General features: G+C 37.8%; 1 long non-coding RNA gene across 2 annotated transcripts; it reads right to left on the bottom strand.

Annotated features, from left to right (window-relative positions):
- Positions 1-2,405: 2,405 nt before the first annotated feature.
- On the bottom strand, positions 2,406-6,183 carry LOC121901696. Of its 2 annotated transcripts, XR_006097362.1 has the most exons (7): positions 6,149-6,183; positions 4,874-4,959; positions 4,247-4,353; positions 4,024-4,091; positions 3,859-3,908; positions 3,709-3,787; positions 2,406-3,462 (listed from the first exon to the last, which is right to left on the bottom strand). It is a non-coding gene; the product is annotated as an uncharacterized LOC121901696 (long non-coding RNA). The 2 variants fall into 2 exon arrangements; XR_006097361.1 differs by lacking the exon at positions 6,149-6,183 and having other exon boundaries at positions 4,874-5,512.
- Positions 6,184-19,483: the final 13,300 nt, after the last annotated feature.

Below are 19,483 nucleotides of genomic sequence, written 5' to 3'. Positions count from 1 at the left end.
GAAAAGAGTGAACCAAAACAGTAAAGTTGCGGACCATGAAACCAAAACAATGAGCAGAAATGCACTGAAACACTCTGCAGAGCTGAGGGCAACTGCAGAGTCTAGTGATCGATGGGTTCACCACAATGACCGACCCTTTTCACGTTATTATCCATTTGACCGATGTTAATATAAAAATGTTGTTAGAAAATAGAGTGAAACATCAACCTCTGCAGTAAATGTAATATTGTGCCCACTGTAAAAACGCATTGTTCAGTGAATGTGGGATGATGAGAACAAAATGGAAAATATTTCTGAATGACCTTCACTGGCCAGGATTTCACATTTTCTTTTCTCTTATTGTTTCATTATTTCTAGTATTTTGTCCATCTATTCAATTTTAAATACAAATCAGATTCCTCTTTGTTGGACAGTTTGGATTGATGGTCCACTCTCGTTTTGTGTTAAGGCTCAGTGATAAATCTATCTTATTAGTCAGTAGTTATTGGATTTTTTAAATTTCCAGCTCCATGTGTGTACTGTCACCACCGGTCCCTGTCAGTGTGAGAGAGTGAGAACATAGATTCATGCCGTCTAACAAAGAACACCTATAGGCTGGATATATAGATAGATAACTGCAATGTTATAGATGATGAAATGATGAAATAGAAGGATGAAAGGGTGTAAATGGGGTCTTCAGCATGGTTCCTACAAAGGAACACTGCCAGTCCTTATGATTACTCTACACACACACACACACAGCCTGATTCTTCCTGTCACATTCCCCGCCCAGCCAAGGCCAATTAAGCTGGCACTCTCTTCTGGCCTTAACTAAACACACATGCACATTTTCCCTGGGATACGAACACACTCCCTCTCTACCTCTCCGTATCTCTCTACCTCTCACTCTCTCTGACAGGGACAGATGGACGTGTGTGGCTGATAAAGAAAGGTAGTCTCAGTTCTCCTGCTGAAAGAGCTCAATGAAGATTGATAGCAGCACTTAACTGAACACCAACACGCACATGACGTGATTGAGCCAAGTAGGACATGCTCCTAGATCAACACCCCACATTTTGTTCCTGGATCAACATTGCGATCAACCAATCACAGCCCTCTGACATCATCAGTGTGCTCCTGTGCGTCTTTCAAAATTCCTTTGTGCTTCTTCGGAGGAAAGCTTAAGTTTTCAAAATTGAAGTGAATACAATTGAACAAAATCCTCACCAAAACTGAACAAAATCCTTAACAGCATGTCTTTGAGTCATTAATATTTAATCTTTATAGTCTAATACCTACCTAGAGCTTTAGCTATATGAGCTACTGCAGGGTTAGCAAGTTAGTTTGCTAACGAGGTAGGCTATGCTAACAAGTAAGCTTGCCAGTAAGCTAAATCTTTTTTTGCTCTTTTCATATAGGACATGCTGACAATAACATAACTTTATAGAAATAATAAAAAATACACCAGACTTATCCTTTAATACTGACTCGTTTACTGTTATGAGTCACACAAAGATGTGTCATGAAAACATTTTCCTTCCTTTTATACAGCCTGTTCAAAACAAGTTTTTTTTTTTTTTTGCAAGATTGAAGCACTAGTGTTGATCGAGGACCATCACTGCCATGTTGACCCTGTGCATGATCTGATATCACTGTGTTGGTGTTGTTCTTATGTCATAATTAATGTTGCTCCGGGACCATCATTGCAACTGACCGATCATGTTATTGTGATGTCATAGCTTTACGACTCGCTTTACGACAAAAGCGCGGCTCCTTGCCCACTCACATGCATACTGTATGCAGAGGGGAACAAGGTAAGCGTGCAAAAATGCTTTCTTTAATAATATGATATGACATTTTAATCCAGAGAATTATCTTCTTATATCTGCCTTTTCCCGTGGATGCGTGAAGTTCTAACTCCGTTGGTCTCGCATGGCCAGCTTTTGGTAAGACCAACTCATTTATCTTTATTTAACGTTAATTTACTGCGTTGTTGCTCCCGCTGCTGTCAGACTGTTTGTTCCAGCCGTTTGAGTCCCTGACAGCCGCAGTGTGGACACCGCAGGGACATGAGCACAACCAGCCACGCATCTCCACGCACCCAGTCATCCGCTCTGTTCCGCTCATCCCTGGCTCAACATCCCATCCCTTCAACACTGCAATAAATATTCATCTTTATCTTACTCCAGTCTCCTCACCTCTCTGTGTCATGCCCTTGGGTTCACTAGCTCAGCTCCACATAACAGAAGTATTCAATGACTTTGATGATTTATTAAGTCTTTGAACTGTTTACTGCAAGTTATAATTCCATCAACTCACATTTTACAATTTCATTAAGACAAATGTATTAAAGATGAATAAAAAGTTGACAATCAGATGTTTTTGTCTTTTTAATCAGTCCTTTCTCTCTATTGTATAAACACATTTAAAAATTTTAAGAGAACATCTTAATAATTTTAACAGAACAGAAGTTTATATGATGATGCAGTACACACTGCAATTCAGAGATGTACAAACTTCGGCATTCAGAAACACATGCAGATAGATAGTTTGTTCGTTGTCTCCAATGAAACTCTTCATCCTGTGGATCATAGTGAGTATCCATGACATTGGTTTTGGAAAGAGCTGTTGAGTTTTTCCTCATGTAATTTTTCAGTTTTAGATTAACAAAACAATATCCAGTTCCATTATATTCGGGTGAAGGCAGAGTGACTGGAAGCCTCACCAAACCACACAGAAACTCTCTGGATTGACAGATAGGGTAAGTGGGAAAGTATCTTTTTTTGTATTTTGTAATATTTCTTTCTTTCTTTTACTCTCGATCAGAAATCCTAGAACCCCATCAACTGCCTCGGGGCCAAAGGTGTGGGTCAGCAAGCTGAAGTCAGATTTAGAATGCATGCTCGTAATACTCAGCATTTTTCCGAAATTAAAAAAGTAGGTGGCAAGAGGGGTGGTGGTGGTTGCAGTTTCAGAGCCTGTGATGTCAGATCATGTAGCAAAAAGGTAACATTACATTTATAAAACTTGCCTTGTAACATCTGCATTTTCATCACTGATGTGTTTACGTACCAACTCTGGTTCAACTGTGTCTGACTTTCATTTAGACCGCTGGCTAAGTCAGAAGCCTCCTCCACAGTGAGTGCGCTGAAAATGCTGACCTTTGTTCTGGCCTTTTTTGGTAGATTCAGCACAATTTCAGGGAGAGTTCTCCTGCATTTCTCCTATATTTTATCATTTATATTTTATAAAGATTCATATATCTATATATATTATTTCTTCCTTCCTCTTTTCTTTCTCATATATTTTCACCTCATTTTTTTTCTTTCTCTTTTGGGTCTTGCTTGCCCTGTTTCTGACTTGTCTTTTGTTCCTTGTCATTTGACTGGTCTTTCATATCTTTTGGTTCACTCTGTCCTCTGTCTTCTTGCATCTCCACAGTGTCATTCCTTGCTGTGCTTGCTCTTATCACTTCAGTTTCCTCTGTCATTAGTTGAAACAGGCAAACAGCAAAAATTAATATAGTTTGGTTTGAGATCAATATAAGTTACTATTATGAGTAATACCACTTATTCAGATTACTGCTTAACACTCTTATTGATTTATGTGTGAACAGAGTTGAACTTCAAAGCAGCACCAACTTTGCTTTACTTTAATTTTTTCACTAGACACATCCTTTGGTTTTACTGAGTAAGGTAAAAAAAAAAAAAAAAAAAGTAATTTCCTTACTTTTCCAAAGTAGACAGATGGCACAAGTTGTTTGCCAGCATCTTAGATGGCATTGGCCACCGCATCCCTGACACTGAACCTAAAAATATTAGAGTGTCTCTGCTTATCTGTATTTTTTTCCTCAGATAGTCATGTGTTCTCACTAATTACCTTGTCTTTTCCTAAAATGGCCCAGCATACAGTGCACCTCTTGGTGCAATCTGTGGGAAAATAATTAAACATGTCAATTATTTTCAATGAAATTGGAATTATACAGGGACATTTTCATGAATGTTAAAATTGAAAGCAGAAAACAGCTTGTAGCAGAGCTGTGACCTCAGTGTGGGGCTATCCTGTTCGTAATCCGCAACAGAAGTGTTCCCTTCAAGCAGAGCCTAAGCAAACTGAAACATAAGTCAGGTTGAATCTATTAACAAAATATTTTCCCATCAGTGGAAATCAAAATCTAGGTTGGCATCTGAAGATCAAAAAAGGATCTTTAAAATTACATGGAAACCATAATGACCACAATTTCTAAACAAAGAAGGACATAACTAACCATTAGCACATTGATGCCCCACAAGTGTATGTCCTGCTGACAAGGATTTGGTACATCACACCATGTCCATGTCAGGGTGCTTACCTTTGCTGAGGCAAAGACAAGAGCTGCAAAAACAGTTGTATTGATAAGTTAAATTTACAGCATTCACTTTTTGAGTAATTTAGAAGAATTTTGACATAGCTAATATGATTTTCTCCTAATATTTACAGTGCAAACACACTCTATTCAAACTGACTCTGTTCACATACCAAAATGTAAAAATCATGAGCATTAAATTAAATTAGTTATACAGATGAAACATCATAAAGTGGTGATATAGCCATTGCAGTAACATTGCAGAAACACTGCCCTGTTCAAAGACCAATAAATGGTACAACTCCTAGAGACCATATGTTCACTGAAACTGTACTTTTGCTCCCTGCTGAAAGAGGAGGTCTTAAAAGCTCCTCTTTATATTTAAAAAGCTCTTACTAACTTGGCAGCATGCCTTTTAACATCTATAAACATTTGCAATGAAAGGTTGCAGTCTGGAAAAATGTAAAAAGCACCATCTACACTGGTAAACCTTAAACAGATTTCTTGAACATTTTTAACTCCTTCAGTTTTATTAACTGAATTCATTACCTTCAGTTCTTCATGATTTATGTCTTCCTTTTTTCAGTCTCTCCCAATGAGCCCATGTACAAGTTGTCTATTTGATATGCTGCTAACTAACAAGAAAGAACAGTTAGTATTGCATAATTAATCAGCTATTAGATAATTAAACCAGACATTTTTAAGACAAATTTAATGATGTTTTAGAATGACTTTTTGGACAAATCATCTTTTTCTTCTTAAAATAGGCATAGCAGGTAAGTATAAAGATAATTACTATACATTTGAGGTCAGATTTAGGTATGGATATGGTTGACTATTCACAACACCGGTTACAAGTGCTGTGGTGGAAAATACAGACCAAGGTTTTCTCACAATTTTGCAAAGGACAGACTACCCACAAAAAGGGTCCAGCGATTTCCATTTTCTAGGACAGCACCAATTACTTTTGTGAAGTTTCTGAATATGGGGCAGGAATTATACCACACCCAAATGGCCAGAACCGTGGATGCCCTGGAGTGTGGCCATAATGCCCCTTCTAAAATTGACTACCTACACGGCCAATTTGGCATGCCCTGTTTGAACTTGCCATTGTGCCCTTAAAAGACGGTTTGTCATTTAAAACTACATGTGACCCAGCGAATAAACAAGACTCAACATTTCCCAATGTCGCCGTCATCATGCTGGACATCAGCAGTAGAGCAAGATTTCTCCCATTCCCACATATATATGTGTAATGTTAACATAAACATTAACAGTTAAGCCACTAGCCACCATTAACTAACAATTTATGTTATGTGATAAGTTTCTGGACTATGACAAATTTGGGGACATTCATATTTGATTTAAACCACTTGGTTAAGAATGACTCATCAAATTGGTCTCCCCATTTAGTTTTGCATTGAGCATAAGGGAAAATGGTTTTTGCTGTGTTCCATCATTTATTTGTTTTCTACTTTATACCACTTCATGATCTCGACTAACAGTGTTTAACTGGGGTTATGTTAAGGTAAGGAATAGGAATATACCATAGACTGTAAAAAATTAATGGACGTAGCAACTATGATGTCACCCATTGGTTTATGGACTCCTGTTTTGAAGCCTCGAGTTCAGCCATCTTGTTGCCATCTTGTTTTTTTGGAGCCAGAAGTAATCATATTTGGACAAGAGGGTGGAGCTGACCCTAGCGATAGCGTTAGCTGCTAGCTTAGTTAGCACAGTGCATTTGCAGTCTATGGCTAACTGTGATATTGCTAATGCTAATTTTGGCTAGCAAGAAACAGGCTTAAAACAAAATGTACTTACCAGATAAACTGAACAGCTGATTCCTTAGAGGGTCTTTTAGTACAGCCAAATGCTAAACAAGACTTTTTAGGCAACCAAAATGTTACAATTAACTTTCATGAACTGAAAACACCAAATGGCAACAGCTACGCCTATACTCCTATTCTTGGGTTACATTACATCACATACGTAACCAGCATTGTTGCAGAGACAAGATGGAAAAGGAGAAGCTGGATAGAAATAATAGAAAGAACCAGAGTTTCCAACGTACAAAATGATCATGTCATATCTTGTCCTTGTCCAGATGCTCCATTGGACAAAATTGGGAGTGTGTAAAACAGCAAATATGCACCCTGAAATGTCTATTTTAACCTGCAATATTCTATTTCATCGTCAAAGATTGTTCTTGTGACACAGCTATCATATTTAAATAATACAGTTACAGCCATGTCACTGCTCAAGCATGTCATGTTGTTTGTTACAACCAAAGGCCTCTATCTCCAGCAATTACACATAGAATACTTCAGGTGTTACTCTTTTGGGAAACCTTTCAGAAATGGACGGTCCTATGAGAAGTTCAGCGATGTTTAGTGAAAAGAAAACCTTGTATGAAAACCTAGCCTGTATAAACCACTGTGGCCACTGTGACCCTAGAATATCATTGCAATGATTTGACCTCTACAACCTTGGAAGTTATGTGGAATACAGAATTATAACCAGCAGCTTGATGGGCACAAAAGCACAGATGTTCCTGTACTTTTTTTGTTACAGCCTGGTGCTGGTTCTGTAAGATTTAATCAATGTACTCAAATTGGATGAGGTGTTGCAGATGGAGGGGACATACCTGAGCTGGTGTCTTTGCATGATAATAAGAATTTAGTCAACCAAAAAAGAAAAACTTCAAACTTCCGGAAAGAAGATGTTGGCACATTTAGGCGAATTGCTTAATCTAGCCAAGTGCAGACTGTGCTTTACTTGTTTCATTGCCTTAATCACATTAAAATTGGATTTCTGATGTGCATGTAAGTGTTTCTACTCTGTAAAAGACCCATATCAAACAGAAACGGGAAGGACCAACAGGCATTGGATGGTTTTATTTGATTTTGGAGACTCTGAACTAGATGAATATATTAACTCCAGACACAAACACAGATTGTTCCCTCTATGCTCAGACCTGGTTTGAGGAAGTGCCCATGTTGTCTTTGACACCTAAATTGCATTGCACTCTAGCTGCATTGAAAATCCCTCCCCTGTCCATTTCAAAACAAGTAAATGTCAGAGTGAGCAACAAAACTCAGGGCTACGGAGGGATGTATGTAACAAAGGTTTCCAGCTGGAATCAAACCAGGGACAATACACTTTACATCTCACTGTGTGTTCAGACAGAAAGTGAAGCGAATTCTAGATGGTGCAATCACGTACAAAGTCAATACAAAGACAACGTAGATGCAAATTCACCTAGGGGGACACAAACTGATGTGAAGATGCATTTTCCAGGGCTTTATAAATCTACTTCATAAATGTACAGAGACAAGATGGAAAAGGAGAAGCTGGATAGAAATAATAGAAAGAACCAGAGTTTCTTTTGAATTCTGAGTTTAGTTAGAAGCTGAACTGAACACAAACACACAGGCAAACTCCCACAGACAAGGTTGGTGCATCCGTTACTTGCTGGCTTACAGCTAACATATAATGGGTACATTGGATTTTGGGGGAAATAAAATCATGGTCCACTTGCGCAAATGACACAAGGCGAAAATTCACTTCACTGCATACACCATTTGTTCAGTACGTTTTTTTTTTTGACTTACTGAGTGACTCTACTGAGTAGTCCTCACCAAGTGTCTTTTGAATATGCAAATTCCTCTCAAATCATATCGAACTTTTCTCTTTTTAAACAACTATTGGATACTTCAAGGTAATAATTGTTTTTTTACTCTATATATAATTTGAATCGTTTTAAAGTCCAAATCATTACATTTTAGAGCCTTTAATTTAATAAAGAGTGAGTTTGTTGCTTCTCTGTAAGTAGTTTTGTTTACAGTTAATACGGCTTTCCTTTGAAGAATGAACATTGGATTAGTAGTGTTTTATATGTATTTCCCCACACTTCCACACAGTAAGTTCTATATGGGGCCACAAGGGAACATGAGAAGATCTTTAACTTTATGTAATATTGCAATTGACTTTGACATTTTAGCTTTGGTATAATTTATATGTGGCTTCCAGCCTTCCATAATTTATATCTATTATCACTCCAAGAAATTTAATTTCATTTTCAACATAAATTTAGTTTTATTCAGTGTTAGTTTATTAGAATCAAACCAACTGTTTAGCATTTTCAATTCTTTTTCAACTGTATCCAGAAGTTCTTACCAGAACAACATAAATTTGTATCATCTGCATATAATATAATTTTTTAATATTTTAGAAACCTCACATATATAATTAATGTACAGAATAAACAATAATGATGTTTTTGTGTGTGTGTGTGTGTGTGTGTGTGTGTGTGTGTTTGTGTCACAAGGGAGGCACAGAAAGCCAGAAAAGGTAGAAATAAGAAAATAAAAGGCTGGGGGATAAAATGACTCAAGAGAAATAAAAACAGTCTTATGTCTTAGCAATAGATAAAGAGTGAGCGAGACTGACGGAGGCAAAGAGAAAGAGAATTTCAAAAAACAGGCATAATATCAGCTGGATATCTAATTTGTTATTAAGATGAAGACTGATGCTGCATTGCTTCCGGTGGCGTTTCCCCTGATGCAACAAAGCCACTGGCTAAATCAAATTAACATCTCCTCTGACTTGGTGTCCCCACTAGCACAAATCAAGGTGCTGAATTGCAAACAGGACCAGAGCAACAGAGCAAATCAATGCTGCCAGGCCTTCACGAGTGTGTGTGTGTGTGTGTATGTGTGTGCACGTGCACGTGTGTGTTTGTGTGTGGTTAAAAGCACTCTCATTTGCTTGTTTCCAAGGAGGCTGCAGACTCCAAATGAATAGACAGACAGAGGTAGGGATAGATAAAAAGGGTTTAAGTGAGGTCCTGGTTAAAATAGGTCTCACTACAGGACTAATGGCATTCTTAATAATTGTTTTGTTCTTACACAAACACACACACACACACACACACACACACACACACACACAAACACACAGTCTGACAACTGTGTTATATCAAAGAAGAACAAAGGAGAGAAACATGCACAATTTGACTGACTTCAACATGCAGGAGATCACAAAAATGTCAAAGTGCTTTAAACACTGTCTTTACATTAAGTTACTACGAGGAACTTTCATTTTGTGTTGATTTTGGACAAAAAAAAAAGTGGCGTTTCCCAGAATGAAGACTGCATTTCCCATGAGCACTACTGCCTCATGTCGTAAAGATCTGGGTAGCTTGTGCATTGTTATCTATGTACAACTGGCTGTGAGACGAGTGTGCAGCACAATATTCAATAACTTCACTCTGTAAAATCACTTCACATATCAATGGTCTCGTGTTGGTTATACTACAACACTTAGTTTGGAAAAAAAAGGTTTAGGGGTTATTGAATATTGTTTAAGGTATCTCTTTTTGGTGTTGCACTTTTTATACGGTCCCTGCGCCCTTGTCTCACAGCCAGCTGTACATAGAGAACATTGTTATTTGTCCAGCTCGGGGGAAGGCTCATTTTATAAGGTTGTAGCGTGTTGTCTACCTCACTACAGTAGGAAAGAGGCATCATTTGTGTTTTAACAACATTTCACTTATGAGTTATTGACGTGTTTATCACTATTAAGTGTTCTCTGGAAACACACCTGTTGTCGTTTCTGTAATGTATTGTGTTGTAGTATTTGCTGTGCATTTTCTAAATACTGTGCATGTGTTGTGAAATTGATGAAGATGTTTACTTAATTAGCTTGTGTTTTGTCTATTTGCATGTGTTTTCTTAAGTTGCAGCATGTTTCCCCTTGTGTAATGATGGTGGCCAGTGACATGGTAAAAAGATCTATATCTCCCATTGTCACAAAATCCAGCAGGTAGTAGCTACTGTTGACTTGGAAGTTTTCTTTGCTTTTATTTTTGTTTGACACAGCTAGGAGTCTCTTTTTGAAGCTAGTGCAAGGCAAGTCAGCGTCTCCACTTCCTCTAATTGTTTGGTGCAGACTGAGAAAACAGAAAGATGACATAAGGAGAGGAGGGATAGTGTGTGTCTGAGAGGGAGAGAGAGAAAGTAACAGGATTTTCATCCAAGCATTTTGAAGACAGACCAGTATAATTGGTTAGCTAAGGCAGATAGGGCCATTATATCAAATCACACATGCCTTAGAATAAGGAATGAACAAGAATGAAAACATATTGATTGTGAATTGATCAATATCACTCTGTGTATGGGTAGCACATAACCTGAGCTGATTCAAATGCAACTGTTTTGATTAGATTCAACACAAGGGGTTTTTTATGAGCAACACAGAACATCAGCTTCCTGCATCTTTCCAGAAAAATTATTTTTGTTGTAAACAACATTTACTTTATGAGCATTTCTACTTCAAACAACTAAAAGTGATGCAAAAGCTGGTTTCCCGTGTCAAAGTCACGCTTTGCTTACTCATTCATCCACCTGGCACAATTACATACAAAGTCAATATAAAGACGCAATAGACGATTACATAGACAGATAGACAATTATTTGCATCTTACCTTCTACCAGCAATTTTGTTTTCTCTGAATTGTCTTTCCCTGACTTTAACATAGTGGTTTTAGTTGCTAAAACCTAAACAGACCTTAAACATGGAGGTGGCAGATCCAGATTTGGGAGGCAATGATGATGTCATCCTGCCATAAATGCATCTGATTAGAAAATGCTAATAAGGGTGTTTCTTTAAGGCAATGGCAAATGATCTCTTTTTTCCAACAAAGCCAACTCAGTGTCCACTTATGAGCTTTTTCCCAGAGCTTTCAACCATATCAGACTGTTTTTTATTAGTTGTCATGGAGATGGATCTGTTGACCATTGCATTTTTGGGTTTTTTTTTTTTTGGTCTGTTAACCTAAAAAGTTAAGCATGAAAATTCATTATCGACCATAAAAGTAGTCGTATGACACAATGTCAAACTGCTATTGTCAACAGATCCATATCTGCTAATGAAGACAGACTGATACAGTTGAAAGCCAGTAGAAAAAGAAAAATCCAATAAGATGACCATGAGTAGGGATTGTTTTGTCAAGTTACTATTTCCTAGATCAAGAATGAACTTGCATACTGGATGTATTTTGCCATTTCATTTGGAGAACTTGTAAAGTTTTGCAGTGGTGTAACATCACACTACTTCCTCCTTTGATTCTCAGAGAGGACTGTCGTTAATTGCATTTCCACAAGGTTGCTTATCGGGAAGATGTCAGCATAGGATATTTAAAGTGTTTGAACAAATGTCATTTGCCATTGTTTTTTCTGGCAAGGACACCTGTACAAGTCACACCCTTATTAAATTAGACAGCAAAACAGCAAATATCATCATTTTCTGATTATCATAAAAGACTTGTACTTGCTTGAGGTGGTGGCGTATTTTGTCCGTAAATTCATTATGCCATAAACATTGAGCGACGCATTTTAAATATCTGCCCAATTATAACTCTCGGAAATGTCAAACCTTCTCTTCCCCTGCATAAATCTTCACTTCATGACGATTAGTTGGTATACTAAAGCATTACCAGGTTTGTTTCATTATCACCTTCAGTATAAAATATCACATTAGCTGACATTTAACAACAGTAACAAACTGCGTAATGCAAATATGTTTCTTTTCCTGATGCAGCTCCAGCCTGCATTATAAAAGGCTTTTTATTCAAATCAACTCTGGGTGTAACACATTTATGTAATTCTTGTTTTAGTCTTAGTGGCATTTCAAGAGTTGTGCTGAGTTCCCCTGACAGTTGGATGGAAACATAACAAGTGACAGAGAGAGGATAGTTGGTGTGTTTCATTTTCAACCCTGCCTTGTTCATTTAGCACTAGGATGCTTTAGTCTTTATTCTATATGTGCTCTGTCACAGCCTGTCCTCACAACTTCTGTCAGAGCTGGGTTCATCATTGGGACTGAGCTGAAATGAGAATTGTATAAAAAATAAAGTTTCTCCTGGCACGGACTGAAAACAGGGGCAAAACGGGGACACCAGAAAGAAATATTACTTTCATCAGAGGAAAAAATATATATCTAGAAGTTTTTAGGATTGAAGGAAAGAAAGTTTTTCTCTGATGCCTGATGCCGTGGATTCTTTGAAATTTGATCTGGTTGTTAACATTTGGAAGGGTCCAGAGGAAATTCAGGCATGTCAGGGTAAGAGACCAAATGAATAAGAATGGCCCGTGATGTCTCAGTTTGTCAATATAGAAATGTAATATAGAAAAAAATCTATTACATATATTTCCTGCTGGCCCTCATTCACAGGAAGGTCAGAGGCCAAGATCAGGACAGAACAAGCATGAATTCTTGAAATCAAAAATGCTTGCATGTACACTTTAGCACACTGTGGACTTATCTTTTTTCTCGTTTGTGAAATAACAATGTTCGGTAACAGTCAAGGTTGAACAACTATGAAAACTTGCAGGGTTTTAAGGATTGGTCATTGTCAAATAACCCTATCACCAAACAAGAATGTTGATGTTAGACATTTCTGCAAATCCCACATTAAAGATAGTGGTCATGACAAATAAACTATAGTTAAAGTAGCCCACTAGATTCAAGATTCAAGATTTAGTTTATTGTCATTTCTTGTGTATTTGCAGGAAGGATACATTTGCAGAAAGGATAAATATATACTGTATAAAGTTCCTTGATAAAAACATATAAATCCCAAGAGAAAAAACAATGAGCAGTTAGCAGCACAGTACATTAAAGTGCATTTAGAAAGAAAGGTATATGTCTCTGTTCTATATAGACAACCCTTGCATGTCAACGAGTAACTGGCACTGATGGGAGTCATATAATCCATTCTGCTGTCCAGAGATCAAACATTAGGCAGCATGACTGTTGGAACTGCCGGTTTGTATGGGTTAACAGTTAGCCTAGCTTGCACTCCTCCACGCTACCACATCCTTTCGCACCACTTTTGATGTGTCCTCTCCAGAACAGCTCCAGGCAAGACCGTGGTCTTCTTTGGGTCCACTGGGTGTAGCAGACCAAGTACGCTAAGCTGATTTAGCTCCCAGCCAGTATTTCTCATGGCAAAAGTTACAAATGGCTGAAAGAAACTGACAATCATAGACATATTTCCCTTGCACGCCACACGATGACATGTAGACATGGACAAAGATACTGCATAGTTGGAACTAGGAGAGGCTGCTGCAAACGGTGGTTGCATGGACAGAGAGAGAGAGAGAATACGACCAACAAGGACCCCTTAATTTCTCTTCTTTTCTTCACAAAATAACTCCTCCATTAGCTTCCTCAGTGCAGTTTCTCCTTTGGAATGATGGTAACAGTAGCAGGTAGCAGTTAGCATTTGACAGCTAGCTAGTTGTTTTGATTTAAAAAAAAATATATCCAAAGTTGATATTTCCTCTTCTGTTCTTGCTGATTAATGCTGTTATCTCTTCTTTAGAGACTTTTCTGACGATAAATTCAAGTACTCCTGACTGCAGTGTGCAGTTTTGTCCATCTGAGGTTTGACAGTCGTGACCAAAGGCATACGTTGAATACAAATGTATTTCACTTTTGAAGATTGTAAGAAATGTTACATGAAGTGCTAGCAGCACATGAGTGTTTTAACACTTTTAGCTTCATGCTATACATCTCAGACTTTGATACAAGCTGCTCAAATTATTGCAGTCAACAATAGAAAGATAATTGTTCTTCTACTACTTCTGCTTCAAAACTTGCTAAACCTGTAATGTATGTATGCTATGTTATGTGCTGGTTATATTTTTCTGAAATTCATTACTGGTTATACTGTGTATGATTGTCTATATGACACTAAAACTTGATTTGCTTGATTAGCTATTGCTAATTAGCTAGCTTGTGCACATGGGTGATAATCAACGCTATGCCAACATCTGTTTGGTAGTTGGTTATGTAATATACCACTACACTGGTCTAACATGAATATTACAAAGTACATTATGCATAATGACAGCCTCACTTATTTCCATGGTTTATATTTTTATCTATGTAGATGTGCTTTCATTTGATACTTTCGACATGAACTTCAGCTGAACATCTTCTTTTTCTTCTCTCCGTTTACTGGCTGATTGCAAACAACTTGGTGCATACCGCCACTGACCTCAGGAGAACCTGAAGGAGACAGAACTGCACACTGCAGTGAGGGGCTTCTCACTAAAACACTTGGTGATTGTTAGGGAAGGATTGTGGTAATAAAAGTGCAAATGTTAATTGCAGCTCTGTGATGGAACCCAAACTCCACTTTCCTGCATGAAAGTCGGACTTGCTACACACCCATCCACCACCTGGACCTCCACACCCTTACTTCTACTTAAGGGACAATTGTGGTCATGTTTTTTTAAAAAACAGTGGTGGTTGGAAACAGGAAACCAATAGTGATCTCCTGTGTTAAATTCAGAGAACTCAGTCTTTTTGAGTCAACCATCCACTTTGACCTCTTATGCGGATTTAGTCGCTATGTAATAATATCATCTGATTTACTTCTTTGCTCCCATCATAATTACTACAGACACTAGAGGGCTTCTGTCACTGGAGTGTAAGAATATGTTGTTTTGGGGCATTAACACTCAAGAACAAACTCAACTCAAACTATTGCCTGTTTCTACTCATGTCTTCACATAATCTTTTCCTTTGTGGGAAGCCTTGTGTGCAACAAAACTGTGCTCTTAACATTTTGGAGAGGTGCAGCTCAGAAATAAATAGCTGATCTAAAAATGCTACAGGGCCTTCATCAAATACAGTACATCTGATGTAACTCTGTTTTATGAAGCTTGCAAGACAAAAATGCTTTTTATTATTAATTTAAGTTACAAACTAGCTATATTTTCACCTTGGCCTTGGAAGTGTGATGCACCTCTTCATCTGATTATGTTTGTGCACAAAGCAGACCAGACTATCTTCCTCCATTCTGTGACATCCTGATAAATACACACACAATCAAATACGGAAGTGAAACCAGTTCTGAATCTGGTTTCAACACGTATCCTTATTAAACGAATGCATCATCATAGCTCTGTGAACTATGCCACTGAAGAAAGTGTTTGATATCAAGGGAGACTTCTCACTTTATCTCCCTCTCTCTGTCTCTCTCACACACAAACGCACACATAACCACACAGTTCACAATCATTCCCTGAAGACATTTCTGAAGACTTTCTAAAAGAGGTTTCAAAGAGCTTCTCTTTAAATTTCTGATGTCTGGAGAAAAGCTCTGGAAGTTTGGAAATCACAGCCAAGAAACTTCAAAACCACTGTGTCGTGTTGACACGCACGCACGCACACTCACAAACACACACTGTGACATAACCCACACATCCATCCCACACAATTATTCCTCCTCAGATAAGACATAATCTAGGTTCACAAACAGTTTTCTTTCAGCTGCAGATTTAAACTGAGAACGTTTACTTTAGTTGCCTCAGACAGATATCAATCATCAACCCACCAGCAGTAACCCTGACCTGGAAGTGGATGACTGTGGGCTACAGTGCAAGTATGGATTAGTGCTGAAAAACTTTGAAGTTGAGTGAAAACACAGTCACACACGATCCATCTTCTTCTATCTCACAGAATAAAATGCACACAGATTTCAGTGCAACAATCATATTTTGATGTAAACAACTCATAACAAAATTAGTTTATACATTTTTTTTAAACGTTAAATGAAAAACTATAGACTCAATTTCACCAGAGGGGGTCAAAGGTCAGCTGTGAGACATGAGCTGCACATTTGGAGAAAGAATGTTGTGCGTTACTTACAGTACATGGTTACATGATGTTCTGCAACACAAATAAGAAAGATGCAACAAAAAACCTTATAAAGGATAAAGCAGGAATGCTTTATATATGTGAAGTGACAACTATAGAAAAATATCAATAAATCAATAGTTATAAATTTAATGAGCTCTATAACAGAACAATAAAGGAATATAAGATATTACAAGATCACCTTAAAGTGGAACTCCAACAAAGTGACACACGAAGTCTAGTTGGCTGATCACAGGGAGTACCTCTGTGGTTCTGGAGGGTGACTGTCAAGTCTTAAAAATAATACCCCCCCCCCCCCCCCCCGATGATGTCATAGTGATGTCATCAGGGTTATCTGGACTTGGGTCTACCACATTGTTTCATAGAAAGCCTGCGTTACAAACTGGAGGTGTGAATATGTAGATGTTTACAAAGCAGGGCGGGTTTAAGAAAGACTCTTAAGCTACATTATGGGAAATGTAGGCTCCAGTGGTTTTGGAGCTTGACCCATGCTAAGAGACTAAAAGTCAGCTGTATTGATTTGGTCCATTCTGTCTCTCGTACGCCCCACAACTTTATGGAAGTGCAATGCTAAATTGATTGTATTACGTACCATGGCCACACAACAAGTCAGCAGGAATATTATTGGTATATAACAAAAAAACTATTCATTTGATATTATTGATATTATTATTCAAAGAGACCTCTATTAGGAACCGTATCTTGACATAAAAAATACAACCAAAAGATCATACACAATTGAGAATACTGTACTTGCTAACACATTACAAATAGAAGTGAAAACTTTTAGTACAAGCAAAATGCTGTAATAAATAAATATAAAGTCAAAGTACAGGAGTTTTTCATTTGTATCATGCTGCCCTCTGACACACCTGTCACACAATCAGGGAATATTTTCCTGTATTCTGAAAAAAGAAAATGGGCCTCATGCAAGAAGCAATCCTACGAACAGATTTGTCCTAAAGAGGCATCAATCTTCTTGTACTTTTCTGTAATTTTCTCTCAGGTACCAACAGAATATATGAGTGGTCCAGACCTGTCATATGTGTCCTGAACAGATAGTCTCCACCTTTCTTCATAAGGTGAAAACACTTTTTTGACTTTGAAGTATGATGTCTTAATCTGAATGAATTTGGAGTTTAAATATGATACCAAAATCAAGTAAAATAAAATATATAACTAAAAAAAATGTATACAAAAAATGAATATTCTGTTCACCATATTATCATCATCATGGCTGCCAAATTAACGAGAGGATTATTAGACTTTATGATTTTTAGTGACGTAGCAACATATATTACAGTAGTTGCTAGGAAATGACTCTCTGCGTGTCTCTGTACAGTATCATCTTGTGTTGCAGTTGACAGTGTTAAATTACCTACTGTGGGCTAGAATATTCTCTTGTCTAATATCTCTTTATCACATGACTGCCTCCCATCACGAGCGTTTTTCTTTAGAAAGATGTTTTTTAGTATCAAACTTCACATCGAAGCATTCACTCTTTATTTCTGTCACAGTACAGTGTTGCTGTACATTGTATTAACTGTGTCAGGTCCCCTACTACTGACACTCCTAAACTCATTCACTTTTTGTCTGCTGATTTCTGAAAACAGAACTTGAAGCTCTGCAGTGTGAAGTTCTTGTTTTTACTCTTTGGTAACATTTCTTTGAATTAAAACACAGACTGAACAGAACATAAAGCCTTATATGGCAGTTTTAGGGGCATTGATTATGCAAATGATCCCATCTTACTAACACGCACCTCCTCATGAACAGGTGACATTCATCAGGCTGAAACAAGTGATTTACGATTAAGTTTGGGCCGTTAAGAGACTTTGTTGAATCTGACTTGGATCACTCGTAAGAGTAAACCTCACAGAGAAAAGTAAGAGAGTTTTAGATGAAGAATATGAAAATGTTCTCGCATGAGGCCCATTGGGTTATTTTAACACATCATTTACTGAGATAGAGGCTGACAGTTACAATGATGGACTATAAACTGTGCAGATCTAAATGTGTGTATGTGTGTGTGTATTTGAGAGAGAAATGGAGGCGTCTGTGTATGCAAATTTCCCATAAGACTCTCTTGGCTTTATTAGGACTAAGTGATTATGCCATAAAAATCACGTAATTACACCCCAAAAAACACACGCATGGGGACCAAGGGAGTGCGAGCGTGTGTTTGAGTGGAAAAAAACATAGACAGAGATAGAAATAGAAGTAGAGAGTGTGTTTGTGTGTGTGTGTGTCCCCTGTGTGATAGTTATGGCTGCCTTCCAGTGGCAGGCATTCTCATTTGGTCCTGAGGGGCTCAAACATACACTCGCATACACTTTCTCTCTCCTACACACACACACTGTCTCTCTGTTTAAACCAGCAGGACAATGGAGCCAGAGCTTCCAGCTCCATCAAACACATGGTCTACACAGGAAGCCAAGGGGGGATTGAAGCCTTGTTTATTGAAGCCTTAGTCTGTGGAAAGCAGGGATCTATTGTTAGACAGCCAGGTATTCTTTCATTCTCATCCATCCATCCTTCAGCCACCACATGCTTACCTAAATAGGCTATTTCATTTTCAGCCCATCTGGGTGTCTTCTTTGAGACAAACAATTGTGTTCAAAATATTAAAGTGATGTAAAGATATAAATAAATGTTGTTTTCATTATTCTCTATCACTGATTTATATTATGCAGATCATTAAAGATTACTTTAGTAGCTCTTTCCTAGTACAATAAGAAGTAATCTGGCCCACAGCAAGTGACATGTTTTATATATAGTGTTCATTCTCTGGAATATGTACAAGATGAAATGTTTAATGATAACCCAAATGAAAAGCATTACACTTGTCAAAATGTAAATTATACTAAAGCTTCAACAAACTGTTCTGGTAATCCCATCAGACCAATGTGTCACTAGTTTTAGAGTGGTTCCCCTCTAATCCTCACAAGAGCTCTGTGCTACAATGAAGATGTGGACTCATGGCTAAAGTGCTCTGGGGTGTTTGAGCTTTAAACACTTCAGTGCACCCGTTCGACTTGAGCCAAGACAACTTGCCTTTGCAGAGAGCTAATTGTATTCAGAACGTTTTGTAAAGTAGTTCTTAAGAAGGGTTAACAGAGCAGTTGAGTAAAGTGGATGAACAGGAACTCAGTGCACTCATCATAGAGCAACACATGACTCTACAGAGGATACTGGAGATCAAGGGAACTGGCTGTGTCCAGAATAACTACTAGCACACTATATTTTTATTTGTGTGTCCAAATTCTCAGTGTGTAAGACATTTATGCACTATATAGTGCTCCCACGATGGAAAGAAAAAAGGGCTTTCCATGGCAAGTAACATTGTTTTCTGCTATGTTGTGCAAAAATATACCTGAGATAATGAGGATTATTTATAAGTGTCTGAAATCAAAAATCAGAAGTAGG

The sequence above is a fragment of the Thunnus maccoyii genome, chromosome 8, assembly GCF_910596095.1.
Source record: "Thunnus maccoyii chromosome 8, fThuMac1.1, whole genome shotgun sequence".
Classification (NCBI taxonomy): domain Eukaryota; kingdom Metazoa; phylum Chordata; class Actinopteri; order Scombriformes; family Scombridae; genus Thunnus; species Thunnus maccoyii.
This window is presented reverse-complemented; position numbering and strand designations above follow the sequence as displayed.